Consider the following 7354-nt stretch of genomic DNA (forward strand, 5'->3'; position numbering starts at 1 on the left):
ATGGAGCTTTAATAAGTTGTACTTACACACAATCTACTTGTAATCTTGAGTTTTAAGTAATATGCATTAATAAACAGTACTTTACGCATAAAAAGTAGTTTTTAAGAGTTTTTGTCAAATGCTTTATAATATAGTATAGAATATTATTTTTTAATTTAATTTAAGTTTAATAATGAAATAATTTATTTTTGATTTAATAATATAATATTTTATAAAGATAATAATTAACTATTCTGTTAGAATTCAATGATTATTTTAATTATATTTTATATTTATTATATTTAAAATGAGATGTTTATCCTGTATTTGATTGTGTTTATCTGCAGTTAGTTACACGAATTCAGATATGGGATAAAATCAGATAGGGATGAACGAGTTTAAGAGTTTTTAAGAGTTTTAGCCAAATGTTTTTTAATATAGTATATATATATATATATATATATAGAGAGAGAGAGAGAGAGAGAGAGAGAGAAAGAAGAGTGATCAAATGAAAACCACCTTCATTTGTACAAACCGTACAAACCACCCTCATACGTCGATTTCATTGTTTAATCTTATAAATTTTTTTAATGAAATTGTTTAATCTTGTGAAATTGTTTCATATAATATTTTTTTTGATTAATTTGTTTCATGTATGGTTATGAAATTGTTTCATATAATATTTAATAAATTTTAATAAAATTGTTTCATGTATTTCTCTAAAATTAAAATAATGAAGATGATAATATCCATGATTAACACCCTCCACAATAAAAATGGTTAATCAACCTCTTATAATTACAAAAAAACGAAACAAAATAAAAAATTATGATTAATTGAATGTGGTTTTCACGGTTTGTACAAATTAGATGGTTTTTATTTGAACGTTTCTCTCTCTCTCTCTATATATATATACATATATATATATATATATATATATATATACACGTGTACATATATAAAGAGATATAAATAAGTGGTCCTTTTCTTCAATTAGTATGGTTTTAACACCTTTTTTGTGGTGGTTCGGTATGTTATTGACCCCTACCATTTATTCTTTTGTCTGATACAAACTAACAACGGTTCATTACATTCCTTCTGTGTATATAACAATTTCATTTAAGCCTTTTATAGAATGGATTTTACAAAAGACCGGGGCCCTGACTTTTACCTTTGTCTCTGTTTCTCATTTTTGTACTACTGAAATACAAACACAAAATGAATTACTCGTATGAGTTTCGTAAGGTTGATTTAAATAAAAGTACTAGTTGAACACAAAAGACGTATTATATTACTGGTAAAATCTAATATTATCATTTACTTACCGGATAAGATTTTAGTCCACCAAAACATTATTATATGCAACAATTATACCTAACATCTTTTTATCAAACATTCTACAAACAATATCTGATATTATATTGCTAGGGAATCATGTTTCTATACAGATTAGATTACAATGAAGATGAACAACTGCACCCCAAATATTCATCTATTTTATTTAACTGTTCTATTGAATATTTGTTTATGAAATTAAGAAAAAAATATAGGTTTATGCATAAATTACGTTAATAGCATGATAAGTGACGGTTGTAATAGATCATGTTTAAATATTGTAATTATTTTAAATCTTTGACTATTGTAATTAAATATTTGATTTAATTTAATATAAATACATAAAATAAAAAATTACTAAATATTAAAAAGTCAAATAAAATCCAGTAATGCCTGGGTGCACGTTTTATCACAAGGTTTTATATATTATTATTATTATTATTATTATTATTATTATTTTGAGATAAATCGTTGGTGAGCACCAACACAAGTTGGATGTTTTAATAAAGTGGCGTGATGTTTGAGAAATTTGGTTTTATTTTCTGGGTTAAATACATTTAATAACAATTTATTTTTATATTACAAGATTTTATTTTTATTTTTATATTATGATAATGTATTTTTAATTTTTTTTATTAAGATATCGTATTTTAAAAAATCTATTTATTATGACAAAATATAACTTGTTATCTTTTAAAGCGGTTAACTCTTTACTCTTTTTTACTTGTTTGGTTTCAATGAGGTAATGTAGATAATACATCATTTTAATGATGTGACTTAAATTAAAAAAAACCTATTTTAAGTTATTCTTAATGATTTTTTATTTTCATTGCTACGATTTAGAAAACATTAAAAAATTACTTTTTTGTTAAATTGCATGCAAATTAAATATTTTAGAGTAACATATTCTTAAATAAATATGATATATTATTTTTGGATAATTATTTTTTTTTGTAAAAAAAAAGGAACACTTTTTATTTTATTTTGTTCATAAAATGCATATTTTTAAAAGTTTTTTAAGATGTTAGCGAGATAAATTGCGATCTATAATTTTTTTTAGTATTGTTATATTAACGAATAATTCAAAAAAAATCTAATTAATTTAATATATTTATATGTCAAGTAATTTTTTTAAACAAATATGATATATTATTTAAAATATAATATTTTTTTGGTTAAAAAATAAAATAAAAATTCATATTTTATTTTTTCAAATAATACATATTTTTTAAAAATGTTTGCGAGATAAATTGTGTTTTTACTAGTTTTATTAATATTGGTATATTAATGAATAATTTAGAATTTTTTTAATTTATTTAATATATTTATTAAATAATATGTAAAATGCCTACAAAGTAAAATATTAAAATTAAAAGTACAATATCGTAATAAGAACTTATAGATGCTATAAAAAAATAACTTTGAAAGCACAATGTTGTAATAAGAAATGCGATATCGGCTATAATACATGTGGATAGCCTACGTGGACAGTGAGGTGAAATCAAATACTTGATATAACGCCAACTTTTGCTCAGTACCTCTCTTTATAATACAGGGAGAACTCCAAGCAATACGGTTAAAACATGTGTGCTGAAGTTGAAGCCTTGAGGTTTATAGGACTCTCACTATTCATTTGGTCTTTTTTTTACAGTTGAATGTTGTCATGTCTATTTAGTAAAAAAACTGGGTATTTTTGGTTATTGTGGATATTTGAGTAAAAAAACTAAATACCAATGACGATAAAGAGGAATTTTTTAATCTCATAAATAAAAGTAGACATTTATTTTAAGACAAATAAAAATAAAAATATGAATACTTATTTTGAAACAAATGAAGTATTATATACTCCATCCGTCCCAAAATAAGTATCTGCATCACTATTTTATTTTGTCTCAAAATAAACATCTACTTTCAAAAGCAAATGTCTACTTTTTTATTCTGTCCCTAATTATTAGGTGATCCTTTTTCTTCACTCTCTATATTTAACGGTAAAATTGTTATTTAGTTAATTAAAAAATGTAATAATTATATATTTTTAATACTGTTTTTTTATTGTAATATTTATTTTAGAACAGAAGAAATAATATTTAATAATCTTATTTTTGTGAATTCAAGAATTATTAATTAAATGATTCATTTCCAAAAGAAGTAATTGACCAAGTTTAAAGCCATTAAAAGATTGCATAAATATTTGAAGTCAAACTTATGTAATGTGAATTCAATGCAACCTCTAGCTTGCCCCCTAATACTTTCTTCATAAAAAATGGATGGACTAAATGCATCATACACCTGTATTATATTATAAAATATTTGATAAAAACTTTTGAAAACCATTTTTTATACATGAAGTATTGTTTATTAATGCATATTACTTAAAATTCAAGATTACAAATAAATTGTGCGTAAATACAAGTTAATAAAACTTAATGTTTGAATTCGTGTAACTAACGGGAGATAATTATAGTCAAATACAAGATAAACATTTCATTTTAAATATAAAAAATCTAAAATATAATTAAGATAATCATTGAGTTTTTAACATAATACTTAATTATTATCCTTATAAAAAGATTATATATTATTAAATCAAAAATAAATTACACCGTTATTAAATCTAAATTTAAATTATAATTAAAAAAATTGAATTAAAGAAATTACACAAAAAACAATAACTTTTAGATAGTTAATTTGATACTAATATTGATATATTTATTTTCGAAATTTTATGATATTTTCAAATTTATATTTATTTAAAAATAAAAACATTAACCATTTCCCAAAACCACATAAAAATTGTATTAAAATATCTACATAGACGGAATAAAACGAAACATTAAAGTCGAGATATATCTCGCTGCATTATGCGAATACCATTATAGTATTACTAAATGTATCTGCATCTATAAATTTTTTCTTCACAGACATCAACATCAATACATGTTTTTTACATTTTCAATGCATGAAATGACCTGATTCTGACATAAAAAAATGTATAGCATTCCTCTAAATAATTTGAGTTTCTTTTATTATCATTTGGTGTATAAAATCTTTAATTCCAATACTTATTTAAGATAGGGAAAAGTTTAAAAAAACCAAACAAATTATCCCATTTTGAATGTAAGTCTCCAAACAATTTTTTTAATGAAAAACCATTAAACTTTCTAATTTTAAATGATTAAGTTCCTGAACTATTTTTTTTCAATTAAAAAACTATTAAATTTTTTATTTTTGAATGAAAAAACCATTAAACTAAAATCAAATTTTCTTCAAAAATAGTTTATTCCTTCACGTTTTTTTAGCAATCTAAACTTAAATTTTTACACACAATAATTTAATAATTAAACATAAAAAAAACTTGGGCCCTCAATTAATAATTTCAACTAATAGTTACGAAAGGGAAATAAATTACAAGGGTGGTGTCTAATTAGTTTGAATTTGAGCTCCAACTGTCAAAAGTGTCTGGAAGTTCCAGATTCAAATTCAATGAGAAATAAAAAATCTCATTGTGGCCACGAAGATTCAAATACGGTGATTCCAGGCTACTCATAAAGCAGATAGTCGTCCTGAGATTAATCGTATCGCATAAAGAGTTAGATATCCAGGTCAATAAAAAGAAAAAAGAAATAAAAATAAATTAATATCAAAAACTTATATTATAAAAATAACAATTTATCTGTTTAAAACAGCTCAATATTTTTTATATGATATTATTTTGAAATGACAAATACATCATAATCATGATTGTGATCATAAATCAAGGCACTTTTTGGCATCAATTTAGAAAGTGATAAGTGGTCAAACCTAACTTTTTTAATTAATTAGTTTAATTTATTATATAATATAATGATAATGACCTTAATGAATTGTTTGGAATATTATGGAATGAGTGTTTATGTGGGCTTGAGTGTCATTGTCAACACTTTATTACCCCTCACATGGGATGGGATATGAGGGGCTTTTCTTCAAATTCCACCATGTGATCTTCATACCAAATTTATATCAAATCTAAGAGGGTATCCTCTAATTTCTATGAATCCATTCAATTGTAAATAATTCATTTTTAAAAAAATATTGTTATTGTTGAGTGAGGGGTAAATTGGTAATTTTACTCGTGTCTACGACACTTAAAATCGAATACTCGGATCTTGAGTCGAAACCCAATTGCCCAAATTCAATTGAAATTTGAATCCTGAAATGAAAACAGGAGTTGTTGCATTATTTGTGAGCGTGTTGATTAATGCATTTGTTCTTTGAAAGAAAAGTTAAAAGCGGGTTTTCGTTGAAAAGGGGAAAAATGACTTGTATACCCTTTGGTCACTTTTTGCACCATTAGAATATGAGTTAGAGTACGATCATTCCTCATTTTGGAGAATCGAATTCCATGTTCGAGTTATTTTGGAGAATATAAACCCATTTTTATGCTAGTGGAGCATCTTCAATGGATTTGGCCGAGGTTTAAAATGACGTGAGGTGTGACGTGACAATGGTGTCAAACCTTAAGCCTCAGGAGGTACGACGAGACCATGACGTTTTTCAAGGTATGATTTATAGTAACAAATTTGTATATCATATATTATATAACTATATATATACACACACATACACATTTTTTTTTACCATTTCCCAATGAATCAATTATATTAAACAATTTAAATTAGGGCATATATAAAAGAATAAAGTTAAAACACTAAAAACGTAAAAAAAAAAAAAAAAAAACAAATATTGCGTTGTCATAGCCATTGCCACAAGCTTAACATAATGTGAGACAAAAACAACATAGTACAAAAACAAGATTAACCTCCAAACACAACTGCGAGATGCAAAACTAGAAGAGAAGCATAAAAGAGAAAAACCACCCAAAAACAAGAACGACGAAAAAAAACCAAAAGTTACAAACAAGAGGCAATGAGCGACGAACCCAACAATACGCAGAACCGTCTCAAATGATAAAAACACTCACAATTAATGTTTGAAATAAACACTATTTTAAGTAACTTTTGAGCTTGCAAGTCACCAAATGATACTCCTAAGTCCAAGTTAATGTTTAATACAAACACTCACACACCTAACAGGCTAACACTGGTAAATCCTTAACCCTCCCCCCTTTTTACTAAGACTATAGACTGTTTTTGTGATTTATGACCAATACCGGGTATATAAGTAGTGATTTCAAATCCAAAGGTTAATCGTACTCTGACAACTTTACGTAAGATAGAGTTTGGTTTTTTTTAAGGTGATGGTAGGAAAGTTGAGAGATAAGTTACCCTTAATGTTTAAATATTTTTATCACGATCTTAACTATATTAATTAACTTAATAGTATAATTAATACTGAAATTTCAAAATAAATAAATCGGTGTAGTTGATTTTTCTTTTTCTTTTTTTGAAATTTTTGATATAAAGAAGTTGTTACATCTGCTCAATTTATTTATTATAATCAAAAAATGAAGGCCAAATATGTTTTACAGATATAATAAAACCGTTATATTAATTTATAAGCGAATGATCGTGTGAGAGTAAAAGTTAAAGTGAGAAGCCTAAGAAGAGATTTGGACCCTTGATAGTCTTTAATCTCAAACCTACTCATTAATCGTGCTTGATACGAGAATTGTTCCGATACATATTGGTGCATCTCATTTCGATTCATCTCATCCTAATTTGCATTCAAAGATATATATCCCTCAGCGAAACTCAAATTCTTAATTTATATTCCTAGTGCTTTTCAATAATTCTCATTCTCAAATAAAATAAATGTAAGGAATAAAAACACTCTGGAATTTTAATTTGTATTTTAATTTTATTTTTTATTAAATGCTTTTTATGTGGAACGTATTAAAAACATACCGTCTGGAGTCCATGTGTGCATTAAATGAGATACCAAGTGAAACATGTTTTAATTTTGTAGATACTTAATTATTATTATCATTATCATTATTAATTAATAATAATAATAATTATTATTATTATTTTAAATCGATCTAATTTTTTTAAAGATGAGTTTTATAAAAAAGGAGATTGAAAAAAAATTCATCCGGAGAAAT

The sequence above is a fragment of the Cynara cardunculus genome (assembly GCF_001531365.2).
Source record: "Cynara cardunculus var. scolymus isolate 2C chromosome LG 16, CcrdV1, whole genome shotgun sequence".
Taxonomy (NCBI): Eukaryota; Viridiplantae; Streptophyta; class Magnoliopsida; order Asterales; family Asteraceae; genus Cynara; species Cynara cardunculus.